Raw genomic sequence first — 23463 nt, 5'->3', positions numbered from 1 at the left:
CCTCAAATCTGTGATGGTATCATGTGATGAACCCACAGAAGTTTTTTTTTTCTTTATTAAATCTTTATTGAATGAAGTAGAGTATCCTACTATAATGCATGTTCTGTGTCCGTCCGGCGTCCGATTGATGTTGCACCACAGGAGAGCGTTTTAGCCACGGGTACAATGCCACTAGTACAAACAATGTATACAACAAGAAAATAACATATGTTTGCCAGGGGGAATACTCTACAATACATGTCCAAATCAGAGCAAATACTGATGGTTTTTAGAGCCTTTTTGTTTCCAGATTTATCTAACAGCTTTCAATAAAGTTCAACATCTTTCAAGCCACTAGTCTGCATTCAATTCAACCCACAAAAAAAGACCAAAGGACAAAGACTGTCCAGGTGTGAAGACAGCCTCAGTAATGACAAACTCTAAAGGATCACTACAAACAGACTTCAATGTTTGGTAGTTCTGAGCAAAAAGTATTTAGGAGATTTATGAGGAAAAAAAGCCAAAAAAATATTAATGTATGATTATTTTATAAGTTGTTTATTTGTTTTTAGCTCTGAAGATGTCCTGATGGTGCAAAACACAGCAAAAGTTTATGAAAGTCATGGAAGAGACGAGACATGCAAGACAATAATTTAACTAAAAATCATGTCACAACCTGCAAAAGCCAAAACAATCACCAAATTAAAAAAAAAAAAAAAAAAAAAAAAAAGAAGATAAAGGTATAAAAATGCCAGAGGAGGGCATGAGGGTAAAAAATAAACCATGAATGAACATGTTAATGTTTGGTTTAAAAACTGCAGGTAGAGGGTGACTGAATCTGGAAATCGAACATAATAAGTCTGAGGACAATCTGAAATGACTGACTAATCACAGGTCGAATATGCACAATCGTCCATCCACTAAATCAGGGGTGGCCAACCCTGGTCCTGGAGAGCCACAATCCAGCATGTTTTAGATGTATCCCTCTTCCAACACAACTGATTCAAATGATGAGCCTATGATCAAGCTCTGCAGAAGCCTGATAACGACCATCAGGTGTGCTGGAAGAGGGAAACATCTAAAACATGCTGGACTATGGCTCTGCAGGACCAGGGTTGGCCACCCCTACACTAAATAAACCCTGGTGTATTTATTTTTAAGTGAGTGGTTGTTTTGCTGGAACCTGCTGATGCATTCCTCTACCTTCCTCCTTCTATTTCTGTGTCTCCTCTGCAGCTGAGGATTATGGGATCAACACTTAAGGAGAAACACACAATAACCAGCCAGAGCCCCAGGGTGGGTTTGGTTTGGGTCTGGGGGCGGGCTTCATTTATCTACCAGGAAAACATGATGAACACAGCTCTTCACTTCTGTTCTCTCTGGGTTTATCCACTCTGATAACCACCACTAAAATACTAACAGGACAGTTCTATGTGTTTTCACACGATATTTAAAGCATTAAGTGGATTTTTGTTTAGGCCACTGTAAGCCTGGATGTCATTGAATGCAGTTGAATACCGTACTTTCCGGACTATAAGCCGTTACTTTTTTCTCATTTTGAACCCTGCGGCTTACACAGCGATGCGGCTCCAGTATAGATTTATACGGGCTAACGGCCACCAGGGGGCGCTCTAGCAGGAAGCATAGAAGAAAGACAGACAGGTGGAAGAGTTGATGAAGAGGAGAAGTTTGAATCTGAACTTTGAACAATCATTTTGCGTCATGCACAAACCCTCATCATGGAAAACACACGAAGAAATGCATATGATGCAGCTTTTAAGTTAAAACCAATCGATGTGTCTGTAAAGAAGGAAATAGAGCTGCGGTACAGAAGTGCCATTAACCAATAACAGAGGAGAGACGTAGAAGGTGTGTGATGGAGCCTTTCTGAGGATGTTCAACTCCGACACTGAAGAAGACGACTTTTTTTTTTTTACTTTGACCACGCCTGTCATTCTTTTGTCACCTGCCCATGTACGTCTGCACATGTCAGTCTCAGTGCTTTCAGCTCTTATAGGAGTTCTGGTCCTTTTCTTACAAGATATAAAGCAAAAAGTTTTAAAGGTGTCGCTAATTTTTCTTTTTTTTTCAAAAAGCGAAATAATCTAAACCCATGAATGTAAATGTAAACAGTTTCATCATGTAATTTAACTTTTTTTTACACTACAAGAGAAAAATTTTGATTATTATTTACAGATTATTATTTACAGTGCTCTTATTTTACTAGTCCCATCCACTTTTCCATCATGATTGCTGTCAGGCAGAAACCTCGTAAGTCCATTTTTGGTCTTTTCTTTTCATAAAATGATTCTATTGGTCAGTTTTCACATTGACCTGATGGTTTTAGAAACATTTAACCAATGAAAAGTGTTGAAAATGGTGTGTGACTACATGTTCTAACTCCATTCATTTATTTAGAATATACACTGTTTTTCCAGTTTCCTGAAAAATAACTGTTTTGGACTTAAGAGGTTTCTGCCCAACAGTGATGATATTAAGCTGTAGGTGATCCCTAGATTGTTAATATCTTAAGTGTAATTTTCTAATTTCTCACATTCACCCTGTGGGACAGACTGGACCCTTTGGCAGTTCTGGTTTTGGCCCATGGGCTGTATGTTTGACACCCTTCCAATCCCCTCTCAGTCTGTACAGAACATACAGTAACAACAAACTACTGAACAGAAACTGTGGAGGCTGGGACTGGAACACGTGTCCAATCAAACTTCATTACAGAGGCGTAAAGGCGTGTCCTGTTCGTCATATGGGAACTGATTTGGTTTACTCAGAGAGAAGCTTTTCCAACCACAGAACCTGGTGTAGAGTGAATGCAGACTGAAGTCAACACAATCACACACACACACACACACACACACACACAAGGGCTCAACAAACACACAGTGTCAGATCTAAATAGATTCTGATCGGCAGATCCCCCTCCCCCCCCCCCCCCCCCCCGGTTCCTCCTAACAGACTCATTTCCAGTCTAACCACGCCTCAGAGGGTCATGTGATGCTCCACTCATCAGCTGCTTCACATTCACCAGCACACGCCTCATTCTCATTAGTTTCTTCTTTTAGCTCTTTTTCACTTGACAGCCAACAGGTCATGAGTTACTGTGAAGGCGCCGTGTCCGCTGGAGTCTGCGCTGGCGTCTGCCAGCGTCTGTGCTGTCGTCATCATTGTCTTTTTCAGCACTTTCTTCAAACATGTTCTCAGACAAAACTACTCAGATTCATTTCAAATTGTATACGCATCTTCCTTGGGACGATGTCTACAAAGTTTGTTCACAGTTTTCAGACATTTACATTTTTGAATTTTTGATGAATTTTGCATTAGTAAAAATGTGCCTTTATTTACAAAGGGCCATATTTTGATTGGCTTATAACATGGAGATAGTCAGAGATATAAGAGATATTACTGTTGAGCACTGATAGGACGTCATATATAAACTTTCATTTAGGTCCACAACCTTTGACATTTAGTTAAATTTTTAATGTGCATCTTCCTTGGGACAATGTCTACAAAGTTTAGAGAAGAATTTAAAGAACGATGCCGGCTCTACAGCAGTGGTTCCCAACCTTTTTTGTCTCATGACCCCATTTTAACATCACAAATTTCTGTCAACCCCAGACATTCAAAATGGACACTTTTTTTTTTGCTAAAATTAATTTGTTTTTGATCATGTAATAGTTTGCTATAGTATGTAACAAATAAACATTCATTTTAGAGGACATTTAGTCTATATAATGTACATTATTGTGGACAAAGGCAGTAAATCCAGGTGTAGATTACTGCACAAAGGGAGAATGTGATTTTCTTTGGTCAGGATCTGTCCAGTCAGTCCAGCTGTGATTTACAAGGAGGACAATTAATACTGAACAAACAAGAACTGAAACTATGAATTATGAAAGAACTGCAGCATCTGAAACTGACCACAATGAACATTTGACACAGAAACAGAACCACAGTGCTGCAGTTTCAGCTTCACAGTTTGTCATGTCTTTTATGGATTGTGATCGACTATCAACTCACTACATTTTTTTTTTTATTTTCATCAGTCACTAGAAATTTCAGGTGACCCTGTTTGAATTCCAGGCGACCCCACGTGGGGTCCTGACCCCAAGGTTGAAAAACACTGCCTTAACCTAATACTAGTGCCTTTCAAAGAGAAAAAAAATATTGAATTTCACCATAAATGAACACCTGCCTTTCAACTGAAGATAAACTGAAAAAACTGCGAACTTTTCCTTGAAGGCTGTGAGAGAACAGCAGCAGTTGTGTTTGTGTGTCACCATATATTGGCTTTCTGTCTGGGCCTCTTTCCTTCTCTGCTTCTTCTTTATCTTTCCCTCTCCACCTTTTCTGATTGTCTGTATTTGTCTTGGTCTTTCTCGCTGCAGGAAGTGGGTAAAAGAAAACCCTCCGATAGCAGGATGCGGCAGCTGGGGCTCCTGCCAGCGGCTGCACGCTGCCATTTCAGCTGATTGGCACTGCAGGCGCTGGACGCTGCAGCGCATCCAGGATGTTAATGGAAGCCAGCGCTCAGGGACACACTCACACCAGACTGAACATTTGTGGGAAAGGCTTCCACTTGGCATTTCAGATCATTCAAATGTGTGTCTTTGCATGTTATTTGCACAGTTTTATCTAAAATACCACAGGCTGTAATTGTACATCTGCTTGTTTTTGTTTTTTTTTTGCTTCCCTGTGTCTGTCTGATTGATTCCTGAATCCATCTAGGAAGTCTCTGTCAAACACAATTTATCAAGTACTAAAGCTGTGAAGGCCCATAGGTCACAGTCTGAATCCTGTGAGGAGAACGTTAATGAGAACCCTCCTCTACTTGTGCTTTATGGTATCTATGACCGTTGCTCTGGACTTCAGTCTTCTGGACACTGAGACGGTCAATATTCAGCGCCTTCACTTCACAACTAGATTGGATTTATTATATCATTGTGTGTTGAGGTTAGAACATATTCAAGGTGATTCAAGGTAAGGCATAAAACCTCCTTAGACATTTAAAGACATACCCCTTTTGCAACAAATCCTAACCCTAACCAAGGTTATCATTAACGAAAACTAACAAAATGACGAAAACTACAATTGAAGAAACATTTTCATAAACTGAAATAAAAACGATACTTAAAAGACAAAACGATAAACTGAAATTGTACTGTGTCCTTATAAAACTAACTAAAATGTATAAAAATTATGGATAAAATTCCCTTCATTTTCGTCTTTGTCAATGTCTGATTGTTACGAAATCGATTTCTTTGGCCCTATCAGTTTTCTGTAAACTAAAATTAATACGAAAACTAAACTAAAACTAAGCATTTAGAAAAAAAAAGAAAACTAATAAAAACTATCAAACCTGCTCTAAAAACAAATTAAAACTAACTGAATTAGAGAAAAAAAAAGTCAAAACTAAATAAAACTGAACTAGAATGAAAAATCCAAAACTATTTGAACCTTGACCCTAACCCACAACAAACATCCTGACCCCTCAAATAAAAGTTTCTGAAGGTAGAGAAAGGGAAAATGAAGCGCACAACAACAGGAGACATAGGAATTAGTAAAGTATCTTAAGTTTCACTTTCACATTGTACAGTTGTATGGTATGACACCCCCACCCACCCCCCACCCCATGTGGTTATAGTGCAGCTGAAAGTGACCTGGATAATGTGCCACCAAAAAATAATTTGACCAGCCTCCACTGCTTTAAGCATATTGTAAGTGTCTGAGAGGACATGACATGTCTATATTTGAGAAAATCTACGCTGTGACACCTTCATTTTGTCCAATCACAGGTGTGTTCAGACAGGTAAACAGGTGAAACATGGAACTAACAGCTGGATTTACTAATCACTGATCAGTGATCATTTCAGGAACGACTTTGATGTGACTCAGTAAATCCTCACAGAAGATAAGGTAAGATAAAAGAAGAGAAGATAAGATAAAAGATAAAAGAAGAGAAGATTAAAGATAAAAGAAGAGAAAATAAAAGGAGAAGATTAAAGAAGAGATAAGAGAAGATAAGATAAAAGAAGATAAGAGATAAGATGAAATAAAAGAGAAAAGATGATAAGATAAAAGACAATAAATGATAAGAGAAGATAAAAGAAGATAAAAGAGAAGATAAAAGAAGACTAGAAGCCCTTGGAGAGCGCAGACCTCCGCCAAGGCTGATCAGTGGCCCCCCCCGTGGGCCCCCCCACGCCAAGGAGGTTATGTTTTTGCCAGGGTTTGTTTGTTTGTTTGTCTGTCTGTCTGTTTGTCTGTCCGTTAGTGTGCAACATAACTCAAAAAGTTATAGACAGATTTTGATGAAATTTTCAGGGTTTGTTGGAAATGGGCCCCCCCGTGGGCCCCCCCACCCCCGATCACCACCAAAATTTAATCATTTCTTCCTTATCCCATTTCCAACAAACCCTGAAAATTTCATCAAAATCTGTCCATAACTTTTTGAGTTATGTTGCACACTAACGGACAGACAAACAAACAAACAGACAAACAAACAAACAAACCCTGGCAAAAACATAACCTCCTTGGCGGAGGTAATAAGAGAAAAGATAAGACAAAAGAAGAGAAGTTAAGATAAGACAAAAGAAGATAAGATAAAAGAAGAGAAGTTAAGACAAGACAAGACTTCACTGATTCCACTGTGGGGAAACTGCAGTGTTTACAGCAGTGAAAATACAAAAACCAAAGTTCAAAAAGGAAGACAGAAACATTCCAGAGTGAACAGGAAATGTTAAAGAGAATCTTCTATTTAAATGACTGGTTCTGTACATATGTATAAATAGCATTTACATATTTGCATATAGCTGTACATGATGTTGAAGCTTGTAAAAGTGGCTTCATCCTTCCATAACAGCATGGACCAACGTCAGATTCATCTGGATTAATATTTAATCTTATGATTTGGACTGAGAGGAGAAAGCTGCACAACGAAAGCATGTGCCTTCACATTCTGGTATAATTCACCTCTAATGCTGCTCCTGCATCGTTACAGAACTTTGTAAGCACTTGATTTAAAACGTAACGGTCTGTAAAAATGGCTCCCAGTGTGTTTATTAATATTTAAACTACAGTCCTAAAGGTTTCAGTGTCTGTTGACAAGTTCTGCAATCAGTTTATCTGGAGTATGGACCCAAAACTGCAGCAACACATTTAGGCTTTTTTAAACCTGGCAGGTCAAAGTCCTCAGAGTGACAGCGGAACGTTGGAGTGAGTCTGCAGACAGGAAGTGATGTCAGGACCGGTGCTCTGTCTGTCACGCTCCAGGTTGGCTGTGAATCACTGACACTGACAGTGTGACACCTAGCAGCACCAGCACTCATATGTTCGTCAAATACAGAAGTCTAAATCCATCTGCCTGCCTGTCTGTCTGTCTGTCCGTCCATCCATCCATCCTTTTACCACAAATGAAGGAAAGACACGACTCTGGAGAAACTGAACGACTGCAGTGAAAGACACGACTGCTTTGGTGTAGGCATGACTTTGAATCTACTGTTGTTTCTTCTAATTCTACATATAACCAGAGACACTGAAGTCCACACTAATGCATTTGTATTTAATGTTGTATATGTGGTTTTTACTGATTTATGGAGAAAAATACTAGAGCTGCATGATATACCCTATGTCCATATAAGGTGACATATCTGCAGACGGAGCCTCGCTGAGTCTTTATTTCAACTTGTGGGAAGTCCACTTTGTATTACTTATTCTTGTGTTCAAGTTCTTCTTAAACGACTTCCAAGCATCCCTTAAACTGTAAACCAAACTCTAATTTAAAAAATAAATATCTGAGTGAATGGAAACAGACACTGGGTTTGGTCTGCAGTTATGGAACTCTCTTTGATCTTAAAGTTTCTCAGACTTCTGTCACTGTCGTCTCCATCCTCTGTTTCTAACCTGTAGAATATGACCCATCCACACTTCAGATACAACAAACATCCAGTGGTTTTCAATGGACTTAAGGTCTGGACCTGTAGACTGGAGACTAGAGGTCGATATGGGTTTTTCTAAGGCCAATACCGATTTTTTTTAAAAATCTGGTCAGCCGATGGCCAATATCTCCAGCTGATTTTTGAGGCCGAATATTTAAGGCCAATTGTTTCTTTTTTTTTTAAAGGACACTGACCATAAAATACAACTGAAACACTCAGATAATTAAGGTTTTTATGCAGCAAAATAAATGAAATTATTAATACACGTACACATAGTGCTCTATTAACATTCAATGAACTTCAAGTGCTGCCCACACAGGTGCCTGACTTTTTTTTTTAAATCACATTCTTACTACTGATCAAATATCAGCTTTCAAAAAAAAAAAAAAAAAAAGAAATTAAGGCCAATATTGAGGAAAAAAAACAAACAAACAAAAAAAAATCCAATATATTGGTCTAGCTCTAGGAGATATTTGGACCAAGGTTCTAATAGTTTTGGATTTTTCATTCTCGTCTACTTCTATTTAGTTTTGACTTTTTTTCTCTAATTCAGTTAGTTTTAATTTGTTTTTAGAGCAGGTTTGATAGCTTTTATTAGTTTTCTTTTTTTTTTATACTTAGTTTTAGTTTAGTTTGTTTGTTTATATCTTTTATTCAAATAAATCCCAGACAGGACTCTGCTGCTTTCTCCCAACTTTAGTCTGCATATTCCAGGTAGAGCGGGGACCAGAAGAAACCACAAGTGAATCTGACATTGACAAAAACGAAGGGAATTTTATCCATAATTTTATCCGTTTTAGTTAGTTTTGTAAACACACAATACAGTTTCAGTTAGTTATTGTTTCTTTTCTTTTAATTATAGTTTTTATTTATTTCAGTTAACGAAAATGTTTTTTCCAATTCTAGTTTTGGTCATTTCATTAGTTTTCGTTAACGATAATAACCTTGATATGGACATGTGTTTTCCATAGTGGTGTGACGACTTCACCTCACAGATGTTACATGACAGAGCTTCAGCTCAGATGAGGAGTTGTCCAAATGGAAAGCTGAAACTCTTCTCTGTCTGTCTGTTCTTTCCTTTTGGACACTGGTACCTGTTTCACCATTTTTTCTAGGAAACTATCTGATGAAAACAAACACACACACACACACACCCTGCATCACCAGGATTAGCTAAATGCAGCCGTACATCTTAATACTTAAATAAAGGCCTGCATTAAGTACCTTAATGAGGTAATTGGATGCACAGTCATGACGCACACTCCCACACACACTACTCATGCATTCATAGTTGTTTATACAAACATTTATAAATCCAGTTTATACGGTAGAAATTCATATTCAGGCAAAAGCTGCGCACACACACACACACACACACACACACAGTCACGTGTCTTTTAACAGAGATAACAGAGCAAAAGAGAGGAAGGAGAGGAACAACAGAGGAGAGAGAGAGAGCGAGAAAGAGAGAGAGAGAGAGAGAGAGAGAGAGAGCGAGAGCGAGAGCGAGAGCGAGAGAGAGGATTAAAGAGAAGGAGAAACTGGAAGTAAAGACAATGGAGGAGCGTAGGAGGAGAAGAACCCAGCAGAGAAGGAAGGAAATGAGAATGAGTGAGTGAGGGAAGGAGGAGGGAGGAGTCTGGCATCTGCAAATGGACATGTTCAAGGCACCCAGGTAACCATGGATACAGAGGCAGAACACACTCCATTAGCTGGAGAAGACAGCAGCAGCTCCGGAGGCTCCAACAGGTAGGGCTGTTCCACAGGACACAGGGTCTACTGTTAAGATGATGGACAAGACAAGTTAAAAAAAAAAAAAAATGGATAGAAAACTTAACTGTGCTCCGTTCACTCACCCACGCACACACACACAATAATAATAATAATAATAATAATAATAATAATAATAATAGTTGTAATTAATAAAACTCTGCAGACTATACACATTTACATTTTCCAGCCTCAGTAACTAATCCCTGATTAATTTCTGTGATTTGGACACAAGTTACATGTTCATAATATCATCACATCATTATATACAGGGTGTCCCAAAAAAATGTATACACACTTTAAAGAATTGTAAAGTAGGTGTTTATTAAAATTCAGTGAATTTTCCAAATGTAATAGAATTTACAAACATTTTCTTGTTTTGTCTGTTCCGCCTGTTCTCAAACTGTTGTCCGTTCTGGTCCAGACTCTGCTAACAACGCGAAGCAATGGAATCGCACACATCACCAAACAGTTCCCTTGGTATTTGTGTGCATTCATGTTCAATGGTTGCTCTCAGTTCAGCGACTGTTGCAGGTCTCATAGCTTAGACTTTGTCTTTTGGGGATCCACATAAAAAAAGTCTAGTGGTGTGAGGTCTGGTGAATGCAGAGGGTATTCAACAAAACCCCTCTGTCCAATCCACCTGTTTGGCAAGATCTCATCAACGAAGGATCTAACATCGCGATGGTAGTGTGGGGGTGCCCTGTCTTGCTGAAAATAAAGTTCCTCATCTTCAAAGTCTTCTCTAATACTTGGCAAGACAGACTGTTGCAGCAAGTTCAAGTAAACGGGTAAAGTGTGCATACATTTTTTTGGGACACCCTGTATCGTATCTTCAAACACCCTAAACACACAGAGGACATTTACAGAGGGTCTTATTTTATGGCTATAACATGAAGATCTGTCAGTGTCCTAAAGTTAAACTTCCAGAAAATTACTCTGAGTAATTTTTGAGACTGTTTTCCTGGTAGACATTTCTTCTGGAGCAGAGTTATGCAGCATTGATTTGAAAACTGCATTCCCCTGGAGCAAGAAAATAGTAAGAAAGCACAGTGTTTCTACAGGTGAGTTTGAAACAGGAAGTGTTGTTGTTGTTTGCAGGTTTATGCTGTGACTGCAGGACATTCAGCTGCACCCTCCTCTGTGTTGTAGACGGTAAAAGAACAGCACTCATACTGTCAGATACAAACAGCCTCCTGTTTACAGGCTGTGGATGTGCACGTTTGTTTCATTCTACTGTCACCAAAGCTCTGTCACACTCATAAAAGCAGCGTTAATGAGTGCCTCCACAGTTAGATTTTATTGCATGGGGGCTGAATAAAATGAATGCATGCACTTGGGTCACTGTTCTGAGCAGACTTTAATGTGTATTTCCAGTTCCATCCAATCACTTTAGCAGATAATAAACCACAGCTGTATTTATGTGTGTCTGAAAGCAGCCGTCAACATAATGGGCTTTTTATTTACAGCAGCACAAGCTTATCATCACGTTCACACTGAAGCTTTTATGAGGCTTTATTAGAGGAAACCTGCGCCTCTGTGTGTGTGTGTGTGTGTGTGTGTGTTTGTTCTTAAGATGCACAGCGACACACTAATACTTCAGCTCTTAATTAGAACGGACCTGTGTGCACGTTAGTGAATGCATTTGATACGAGCACCTGTTCTCATACGGTTAGACCATGATAGACGAGCGTTTGTTTTGCACATAAACACGACTTGTTCTGTTGGAACACACACAACCATGTGTTCATCCATTGTTTCCATCATATGTAACAGTCCAACAGCCTGTGGCACATTTTCAGATTAAATGTATGTTTTGTCATATGTTGTAAAGAAAACAGGCATGTCTCCAGCTCTAAGTGCCTCTATGAACACCTGCTTCAAAATGGGCTGACTTCTGATCAGATCCCAGTTCTGCTCTGTACACAAATAAAGAAGCTCTAATAATCTAAACCAGTCCACCCCCAGGGGTACTTGGAGGAAGCCCAGGGGGTACTGGGAATTTTTTGGAAAAATCCATTAAATAAGTCATCATGTACAAACACAACGCGGAAATGGCTGGAGCTCCGCTTCCCTCCAGCCATTTCCGCGTTTCAGCCGTTTGCACATCGTGTTTGTTTCATCCATATAATATTATTAACGTGTTCTTTTGTAGGCAGCTCCAAGAATAAGTTTCGGATTCTTTTAGGTCTCATTTTTATAAATTTATTGTTGACTTGATCTGATCACAAACAAAATATAACTCAGCTGAGGATCCACACCCCAAGCAGGGAAATGGATCCAGACATTCCAATGCACATCACTTTTATAATCCTTGTAAACCGGTCTTCAAACTCTGGGCTGACCCCCTTGTGCTAGGTGGGTTGGATCACAGAAAATGGACTGGTGTCATCTGACTCTAAAGACAAGCGGACGTGATACCTCAATGTAAAACCCCATATTGACCATGTTTCCCTCTTATCTCTTGTTTACGATCGTCTGTGAGCATGTGTATTTAACAGTGTGCCTGAGGTAAAACCTAAGTCCTTGGAAGAAATCCTAATACTGACTAATATGTGATTAAACTTAAGAATTCAACTATCTAAATTAAAATAATATTTCAATATCATATGGATGCGCTGCCGCTGTCAGGTGGCTGCGCGAACCTCCGCTTCCCACAACGCATGTCACGACAAAACTCCTCAGATGCCCGAGTTCCCTCCCGGCTCTGAATGTAAACACATGGTTTGTTTGTGGTGGATGGAACTAAGTAACTGTTCACCATGAGGAAGAGATTCAGCTGAGGAATGACAGACAGACTAATGGATTCATGATACCGAGGATATGACTGAGGATGGACAGATCTGAAGAATAAATTGGTGACGAAAGTCTCCAGCAGCTTTAAGAAGTACTGTGTATACAAAGCGCATCAGAATGTCCTTACATATACAAAGACAACAGAATGAATCTAGAGCCTGACCTGATTATTTCAGTGGTCTACCAGTTAGATTATGAAGTGGAAAACAAAAAACAATGGCTCTTATTTGCATTTTTACCACAATAAAATATATTTTCTTTCCTTTAACAAGAATGTTTGGTGCACAAAAACTGGAATGCATAACAAAGTTTGTTAAATATTGCAGCAGCAATAAAATACTTTTTTTTTTCCCCCTTAAACAAAGTACATGTTGTGCATAACAATTACAAAGTATGACAAAGATTATTACACAAACTACTACATACTCAAGAGCAAATCAGCAATAAAATAAACATTTGTCCTTGAACAAAAGTACATGATGTCACTAATGACCTGTTGACTGTTGCCTCCTGTTGCCCTCGACCTGTGCTTTACCAGGTTTACAGGTGCTTCAGTCAGCTCCAGGGTTCACAGTTAGTGCAGGGGAAACAACCGGACTGGGCTTGAAGGTTTTCCAGACCCAGGACAGCAGCGTTTACAGACTGTTCACACAGAGGCTGTTAACAACAGGTGGAGCTGCTGGGTTCTCTGAGTCCTGGGGGCACAGGTAGTGAACCCCCAGGGGCGGTGGTTTCCAGTGGAGTAGACCAGCTTTTCTGCACTTTGCTGTTATTTAATGTTTTATTCTGCTGTTGTCTGATGTCATTTTATGCATTTCTATGCCTTTGTAAAGCACTTTGAATGGCCTTGTGTGTGAATGGTGCTGCACTGTGATACTGTATTGTTACTGAATGTGTGTCATGCTGTTGCTACACTGTAATTTCAGTTTGGGATAAATAAAGTCCATCCATCTATCCATATACATTTGCCTCGACTATTTATCAACTAGTCGACTGTATTTGCAGCTGTACTTGTGACTCAGATTTATTACCAAAACTAAAGTGATTTTTGTTTTTTTAGTTCAGGTTAGGCCTGTTTTTTGTATCTACTGTCAGCTGTCGTCTGACGACGATGTAATTAGACTGAGAACAGAGACTGATAATGAATATGTTTCTCAATACATTGAAGAAGACAAGTCAGAAACTGGAATGTTAAAGGTAAAAGCTGCTGGTTTGAAGGAGTAATCTGTGAGCGGTTATGAACCATCAGTGGGGTTACTGTGCACATCTGTGTTTAATACAGAGTGGACAGTGAACCTTCAACCTAATGGTATGAGTGGACGATATCTGCTCAAGTCCTCTGGGACATCTGGGTTCACCAGCAGTACTTTGGTTCTCAGTGGACCTGATGCAGAACTGGCTCTGACACCAGGCTGAGAACAGCTGCAGAACTTCTACCAGTGGACTTTTATTCAGAGGTAACTGGTTTAGAGGGTCCTTCAATGAGGGAACTAATTCAACATAACCTGAATCTGGTGATTGGTCAGTTGAAATTTGTCAATTTCTTTCCACAAAACTCTGCTGAAATCATAATTTAAAGGGTTATTTTGCTAAATTTTCCCACCCTAGTGTTGCTAGGTTACCGACACAGCACCCCTGCTACAAAATTTCTAGGGGAAACACTGACTATCACTCGTTTTATCAACCTGCCTCAGATGTAGAACAGAAATTAGGACTGAAAATCTGGGTCAAACCACCGAGGACTGATAACTGAGTAGTATGTTATTAAAAAAAAAAACAGTCGTCTATAAACAGTACAACAGTTCAAAGGGTAGGAAGGAATTTAATTGTAAGTAATTTAGAGAATAAATACAAATGAATCACAAACCTGTAATTTCTGAAACCAGCAGTGCTGTAAGTTTGTATGATACCGGCACCAGCAGGTTTCTTTAAAAGAAGGAACATCAGTGTGAGCAGGACTGTTGGCAGGTGTGAGTTACTGATACACAACTGGAATAAAACTAAAAGCATAAACGCACAAGAAGTGTGCAGAGGAATAAAAAAAAAAAAACCTGAAATACACACTGCAGAGAGTAAACAGGATGGACAAAAGACACACGCACACATGAACGTCTCACAGACACCGAGACAAAGCAGGAAAAAGGACTGGGAGGGTTGAATCTGACTGGTTTATTACAGTGCAGGTCACACACACGCACACACACACACACACACACATTTAGACACCTCTATGCACCTCTGAACACTGTTACACATCCTTCATGTCCTCACACACACATATTTTAGTTCCCTCCATCATTTTCTCACTGTATTGAACACACACCTACACACAGAAAAACACACACAGTTTACTGTTTCATTCATTCCATTGAACAAACACACACACACACACACACACACAGTGCTTGCAGGAACAATAGCAGAGGTGTCAGTATGATTGACCATCCCATAAGCCTCTTTGATATGAGCTGCTGTATCCCACAATGCAGTGCGGCGAGCCTCTGAACCAACACTAAAATGTTTTCTGCTCCCAAACACATCATTAGCTGGAGTTCATCATTCAGTGTCAGCTGGGGTCATGTAAACAGCAGCAGCAGCACACAAACACAGTTCATATACAGTCATCTGGAACATTCTACACACACACACACACACACAGAGTTAACACACTAACACAGCTCAAATACAGTCATTTGAAACATCCTACACACACACACACAGTACACACAGAGTTAACCCTTTACAGTTCACTCATACAAATACTATGAAATTCCACAGTTCAACCTTAGGCTGTATTCACACCAGGAAAGTCCAATAGTCCACTTGCTTTGGGCTGGATCAAATGTGTTTTTTTTTTTATTTTTGGTTTTTTGTTTGTGTTTTTGGTGCAGTTCTCTTTCACATTGTACATTTTTGTAAGTGGACCAAAATCTGTAAACCAAACCACATGTGCTGAGGTGGTTCATCCATTGGACAGAAATGAGCAGTGTCCATTAAAGCGCTCAGTCCAAAGTCAAAGGACAGAATCATGGACATTTAACTGTTTTTGTTATCGTCATAGCGATATGGTTTTTACAGATGCAGACGTTTGCACAAATGTTTGAGCAGCAAGAGCGTTTGATTCAAAGTCAGGTTTACAATATTGTAGAATTCATCTGTCGACGACGCAGACACAGACAGACGTCTATGGAGGACAGCGCTCATGTGCACATCATGTTGTGACCGTTCTTATTCACGCAGACGTAACAGGTCTGACGTGTGAATTCTGCTGGTATATCACAGACTGTTCTCCTAAAGCATTAGTGCTCCGTACTGCTGACCTGTGTGGATCTGTCCTATATCAGCGTTCAGTTTTCCAGGGACAGAATTCCTAAACTCAGGTACAGTTTTCTGGGGCTGATGAAGTCGTTTATTATTTTTCTTTTCAAGCAAAACAGACAAATCTAACCTGAGTTCTGAAAATGAAATGTCCACATGTTACTGTTTTGCAGAAGCACTGAACCCAACCCATACCCACACTGAAGCTCAATGACCGAGAACAGAAACCAAAATGATACTGGCTTTGACCTTTGACCTCTGCCTTTCTACAGTGAATATGAACAAAGAATGCACCATTTACACTAGAGGAAAACACCAACTGTGTCAGATCAGGTCCAGGCTGCTTTCACAACTCAAATGAATCGCACCAGGGCTCGTATGGCACCACACCCAGACCACCTTCAGCTGGGTCTGGGTTCACTTGTTTGGTCCACAACAGAGTTCGGTGGTTTTTATTCACACCAGCCCAAAAGGTCCGAACCAAGGGAGCAAAAGAACTCTGGTCTGTTTTAAACGGACTGAACAAGGCAGATGTGAATACACCCTTAGGAGTCTTATCGGAGGACAGAACTAGGCAACAAGTTAAAAAAAAAAAATTATGTAGAAAATGAAGGTTAATGAAGTTACCATATTTGGCTCCTAATCCATAGGCGTAAGTGACAAAAAACAATACAAGAAGTAATAAATATAAAAAATACAAGGAAAAACTCTTGTAAGGTGAAATGAACCTGTATTTGATCCCATTAGAACCTGCCTTTTGTCCCATTAGAACCTGCCTTTTGCCCCATTAGAACCTGCCTTTTGCCCCATTAGAACCTGCTTTTTGCCCCATTAGAACCTGTATTTGATCCCATTAGAGCCTGCCTTTTGTCCCATTAGAGCCTGCCTTTTGCCCCATTAGAACCTGCCTTTTGCCCCATTAGAACCTGCCTTTTGCCCCATTAGAACCTGCCTTTTGCCCCATTAGAACCTGCCTTTTGCCCCATTAGAACCTGCTTTTTGCCCCATTAGAACCTGTATTTGATCCCATTAGAGCCTGCCTTTTGTCCCATTAGAGCCTGCCTTTTGCCCCATTAGAACCTGCCTTTTGCCCCATTAGAACCTGCCTTTTGCCCCATTAGAACCTGTATTTGATCCCATTAGAACCTGCCTTTTGCTACATTAGAACCTGCCTTTTGCCCCATTAGAACCTGTAGTTGATCCCATAAGAACCTGTATTTGATCCCATAAGAACCTGCCTTTTGTCCTATTAGAACCTACCTTTTGTCCCATTAGAACCTGCCTTTTGTCCCATTAGAACCTGTATTTGATCCCATTAGAACCTGACTTTGATCCCATTAGAACCTGCCTTTGATCCCATTAGAACCTGCCTTTTGCCCCATTAGAACCTGCCTTTTGTCCTATTAGAACCTGCTTTTTGTCCTATTAGAACCTGCCTTTTGTCCCATTAGAACCTGCCTTTTGCCCCATTAGAACCTGCCTTTTGTCCTATTAGAACCTGCTTTTTGTCCTATTAGAACCTGCCTTTTGTCCCATTAGAACCTGTATTTGATCCCATTAGAACCTGCCTTTTGTCCCATTAGAACCTGTATTTGATCCCATTAGAACCTGTATTTGATCCCATTAGAACCTGCCTTTTGTCCCATTAGAACCTGCCTTTTGCCCCATTAGAACCTGCCTTTTGTCCTATTAGAACCTGCTTTTTGTCCTATTAGAACCTGCCTTTTGTCCCATTAGAACCTGTATTTGATCCCATTAGAACCTGCCTTTTGTCCCATTAGAACCTGTATTTGATCCCATTAGAACCTGTATTTGATCCCATTAGAACCTGCCTTTTGTCCCATTAGAACCTGCCTTTTGTCCCATTAGAACCTGCCTTTTGTCCCATTAGAACCAGCCTTTTGCCCAATTAGATTACTATTAAAACAACACTATATCACAGGTGTTGTCTTAATAGAAACATCAAACTTAAATTTTCCTGCATTACTGAAACAGAACAATGATCCCTTTTCACATTTGCACACACTTGACTTTTCCACAGTCCCTCCACATTTGTCCGGCTGCTCCTGCACTGATCCCACCTCTTGCTCAGTTCTCGTCACCTGTCCTTTGCATTTCAATGAGCGCAACTGACAAAGGAACAGGGAAACCTTGATCCTGATCTGACAACCGCCTGACAGGCTGAAAAAGGTCCCGGGGGGGTGATCAAATAGTTCTCGTTGCTTTGACCGTGACCTACTCTGAAATTAAGCAGAACATCAGAGCAGTTTACTTTAATTACATGTCAAATATTCATATGCATATTCATGTCCTCAGTTTAGTTTTACTTTAGTGTTGTATGACTGGCAGGCCTTTTTGTTGTTATTCTATTCATCCACCCGTCACTCTGCCACCTCTGCTGACAAGTGAAGGCATCACCATGTTTGCATTTACAGTAGGTAAGTGAAGAGGCAAAGCAGCTGTGGTTTAAAGTGATGATACTAAGTGTTTCCAACTCCTCTGTAATGAAAGTATCTATGGTCTGTCCGAAAAGTCAGTAGAAGTCGCTAAATGACATCATCACATAATTTGCATAATTGTAAATGTATGTCATTGTAATGAACAATATAGAACAGAGGAATAACATTGTGTTAGAGACAAAAAGATAGAATAAAAACACCCTAAATATGTTTAAAACTACAAATGAACTATATGCAATAGTCAATTCTATTTTTTTTTTTTTTTTACGTTCCAATTCCAACTGTCCTCCTTTATCTGGGTTTAGACCGGCTACAGAGACCCAAAACAGACACTAGAGGAGTTATTTATTTATTTGTTTGGTTTTTAGCTTCATTTTCTTCAGTTTGGTTCCACTTAGGAAACGACAACAAGTCACGGTAAAATATGAACATTTTTAACCAGAACATTTGTCATTTTCAGTCTACATTAACATTTGAAATGGACCAAAAACAGACAATAGAGAAAACTGTCAATAACGGGACTGATTTATATTCAGTGATTTGTTTTAGACAAAGAACAATTCATGCTTTCAAGTCAGAGTCTCCAAGAGTCTCCAACTACACCAGAAAAAGGGGATGGATTTGTCACTACTCACTTTTTTTTATACCAACAATAGGGATAAGTTGGAAACACTGACTTTTGACTGTATGTTTTAACATTTGAGTCACTTCCCAAAAGTTGCTAAAGGTTTCAAAACAAATTTTAAAAGTAGGTAAAGTCTGGGTGTTATGGGAAAAAAAAAAAAAAAACAGGGTGGTTTGAAAACTTGCTAAATCTGTTAATAAAGGGGTTAAGTTTGCATCAGTGATCATACACCATCACATGTGCTTACTTTCTTTTGTTATTTGGAATTAAAACTAAACGATAAGGGTTTAGAACATTATGTACTGTATGTTTTTGTCAGTGCTCATGGGTTGTAGTTCATGCATTTCCATAGAGTGCAGCGTCTAAACAGCTGGTGTTTTCCTCAACATTTTAGATGTGACAGACTCCTCTAAACACAATATAAAATTAGAATGCATCACCAGAATGCACCTGTACTCACTATGGAACTCACTATGACTCACACCTTCTGTATTTTAAGACACAACAAATTATATCCACCAACAAAAAGCATAAAAAGAACAGAAGTACAGAGAGCTGTGGCATTAGTAACACCTCAGGTCACTGATTTGGTCTTAACTGGAAGTATCTGACCACAGACCAAAACCAGAGCAGCTCATCTGAATATGAACCAATGGTCTGAACTGGGTTGAAGTTTGAACGGTCCAAATAAGAACAGGTCCAAAATAAACTGGAATAGACGGTGTGTAAAGGTCTGGTACAGCGATGCCACACGTACCATAATTTCACCCTCTGTACAATGTACGATCAATAATTCCGAACATCCCATAATGTACGGTTCTCCTCCAGTGAAAGTCCCGCCCACTTCTATAGTTAGATTGATGTGGATCCAGACCACAGCACTGGAACATGTGCCGTGTTCCAGTCCACCTGAAACTGGTGTTCTTCCATCCTACTGGTGTACATGCACTGGAATGTTCAGTCAAACCTGGGACTTCCACCTGAACTCGTACCAGATCCATGTTCTCCCAGTTCTGAGTTCTGACGTCACGTACCAATGGTGCCCCCCCATGGATGTTGTGTTTATGCAGATTGTTTATTAAAACTACGTATTGATCTGATATTATTTATCTGTAAATGTTCTGTATAATCAGCAGCTGCTCTAGTGTTAGCTAGTTTTCAGTCCAGTGAGTGCAAGAATAAATTCAAACCAAACATGAATCCAAATATACAGAGAACATCAAAGGTAGAACAGCTTCTCTTGCCTTATGCACCGTTCTTCCTCCTCTGTTTCCCTCAAATAAACAAAGAACAAACACCTTTGGCGGTAGAAATGACTATAAATGAACATAACATATGGTCCACCATGCTGGTTTTTTATTTACATCTAACTCCCACAATTCCTTGTGCTCAGGCAGTTTGGTGCGACTTGCCTGGAACGTTACAAAGTCGTGAGTCGTGGTTTGAAGTCGTGACTTATGGGCTCAAAAAACATCCTGGAACAAAGCAATAAAACAGAACCTGACAATCTCACACATTCAACTGGGGACTGGTTCTAGACAGAAGATGCTGGAGATACAAGGCCATTGGTCCTATTCTTTACAATAAATATCGAACAGCATTAACCAGCACATGAACAAAAGAGATGTGTGAAATGAAAAATAAATAAGTCACAAAAGGCTGATACACAGAGCCAAGGTTAATCTGTGCAGAAAGGCAGTTCCACCTTCATTAGGGCCGTTTGTTTTCCTCTCATTGTTCCAGATTGTGTTATTGTTCTCTTGGATGACGCTGGTACCACTTTTAAAGCCCCATTCAACTGAGGAGAAGCTTTGGCTTTGTGCTCACAATTAAAACCACACAACCCTGTGTACGTCACCATGACAACAACAAGACAACAAAAACAATAAGAGTTCATCCAAGCGAGGAAGAGCAACACATCTGTAAACAGGACGTGTCATGCTTATGCAGTCTGTGGATTAGAATCCTCAGATTCAGACAGTTTTTTCAGTTTTGAAAAAGGACAAAAACTGACGTAGATCTGGTCAGAAATCTAACGCTTGCTTTACATCGCTGTAATAACTCTATATCGCTTGTTTGCTCCGGTTTCAAACCGTCATAGCTCCGGTTGTATTTGCTCTATCAACATCAGTCCGCACTTTCCAATGCAATTATCCCCAGTGGTCTACATGACCGACTTCCAACGCCATAACGTGTTGAGTATGTCATGTGATTCAGTCATGGGGCCGTGACTGTGGACCCTTAAGGGTTAAAAGGAAATACATTTTACATTCTACATGTTAATGTTAACCAAGACTAGTTACAAGAAGCAATGGCTAAAATATATTATGAGACAAATGTAGTATATGGAGTATATTGACTGAACTATTGGACATGTATGTCACTTAAAGTGTCGTATTCCTCTGGGAATGTCCTGGTCTGGTTAGCACTGTCACTGCATTGGATGATTTGTGGTTTTGTTTTGCAATTACAGTGACCAATAAAATGGATCTCTATGGTAAACCTTAGACTAAATATTATTTTAATGATGAATTCCTGGACTGCAGATACTTGTTAAGGTGTTGTCAGTGTTTGTCTGTAGTTCTACTGTTGTATTTTCTGCAGGCTTTTCTGTATTTATTTAAACATCCTAATCTACCGAACATGTCCTTCGTTTTAATGCAGTGTTTCTAAACCTTTTTAGAACAAAGACCCACTAACAGCATCATGAGATTCCTGCCCCCGCCCCCCCTTCAATTTTGGGACGGGTGGTGGTGGTGTATGGATATGCCTCTATTACACGATGCCTCTATTATTCTCAATCGGTAACCCAGGGAGGTGGGGGTGAGGTGGAATATGTGCCTCTATTATACGTCAGAGCTAACATGGGGTCTTTACGCTGAGGTACCCCCCCAAGGTTATAATAGTTTTGGATTTTTTATTCTAGTTTAGTTTTATTTAGTTTTGACTTTTTTTTCTCCAATTCAGTTTGTTTTAATTAGTTTTTAGAGCAGGTAGTTTTTATTAGTTTTTGTTATTTTCTAAATGCTTAGTTTTAGTTTAGTTTAAGTTTAGTTTTAGTATTAATTTTAGTTTAGTCGTCTCTTTTCTCTTCTTCTCTGTCATTGTATTCAAATAAATCCCAGACAGGACTCTGCTGCTTTCTACTAACTTTAGTCTCCATGTTTCCAGGTAGAGTGGGGACCAGAAGACGACTGGAAACCACAAGTGAACACAAGTGATGGACCGTCAAGTGTCGTATGGTGACAGCACAGAAAATTGCTCAAGTGAAATAAATCTATTTTGTATCAATCCGACATTTTATCCATAATTTTTATCCGTTTTAGTTAGTTTTGTAAACGCACAATACAGTTTCAGTTAGTTATGTTTTTTTTCTTTTAATTATAGTTTTTATTTATTTCAGTTAACGAAAATGTTTTTACAATTCTAGTTTTGGTCATTTCATTAGTTTTCGTTAATGATAATTAACCCCCCCCCCGACAAACACTGTAATAGTCCAACCACTTGCATTTTAACATGGGGGGAATTTGCTGCATCTCCTTTGTACTAATAGCCAGTGCGTCCATCATTTTTGGTGATTTTCTTCCCCCTCCCATCCTGTGCTCGGGCCCCCCCACTATCCCCAGTAGAGAACCTCTGTTTTAAAGTGTAACATTCGTGATTGTAAATCTCTCTGTGCCTGGTTTCGTTACGTTCAATCCCATTAAAGCGTCTCTGCAATCTTTATCTCCTGGCCTGCTGAATGAAAGCTCCATAAAACCCTCTGTTGTCCTCACAGGTGCCTCTGAAAACTTTGGCTCTTTTTATTTCGTCTTTGTACTCTGCTGCAGTCAGTTAGAAAGAAAGGTTTTTGTACTTTTTTCCCCTCTGTATTGTTACTTATTTTGGTCCTTTGTTTTCATTTCTATATATCCCTGCAGTACATATTCGACTCCTCAGCTGCAGCTCCAGATGCATTTAATAATTCATCTTATATCAGCCTGGTGAAAATGGACTCCACTGAGATCTGGCTGTGAACTAACGGTTCAGACCCGACTAGAAATTCATATGACTGCGGTATTTAAGTTTCAGCTGGTGCTTATTATTTATTTAGCCCATATTTATCAGAGGCAGGTGTGTTGGGCATCTGTGCCAAACACCATCCAGCTCCACATGCCTGGAGCTGACGGCTTCCACTCCACCCACTGTGGGTTTGTTAGGCTGCCCAGCCGCTCTCCTGGTGTGGGATTAAGAGGCCTGCTCAAGGGCATCTACACACCGTCCTTCTCAAGTACACACACAGCAGCACTAAGAAAGACCCATTCAAACACTAATATGTTAGCTTTGGACATTTCCATGTGTGGTGTGTTTTACAGCTCTAAATCCATGGCCAATGCTGTACGGTAAAACAGCAGTAGAAGTGTACGGTAAAACAGCAGTAGAAGTAGAGCTGCAACCGATTAATCGATTAGGTGCTTGAAACAAATGCAAAAATTCACAATTCGATTAATCGACTCGAATTGATTGAAGGGAAATAGTCTATTGCAGTTTTCCTGAATTGAAGCTTCTTTGTGCGTCACAATAAGCG

This window comes from Sphaeramia orbicularis, chromosome 5 (assembly GCF_902148855.1).
Source record: "Sphaeramia orbicularis chromosome 5, fSphaOr1.1, whole genome shotgun sequence".
Classification (NCBI taxonomy): Eukaryota; Metazoa; Chordata; class Actinopteri; order Kurtiformes; family Apogonidae; genus Sphaeramia; species Sphaeramia orbicularis.
Note: the sequence above shows the minus strand (reverse complement) of the source record.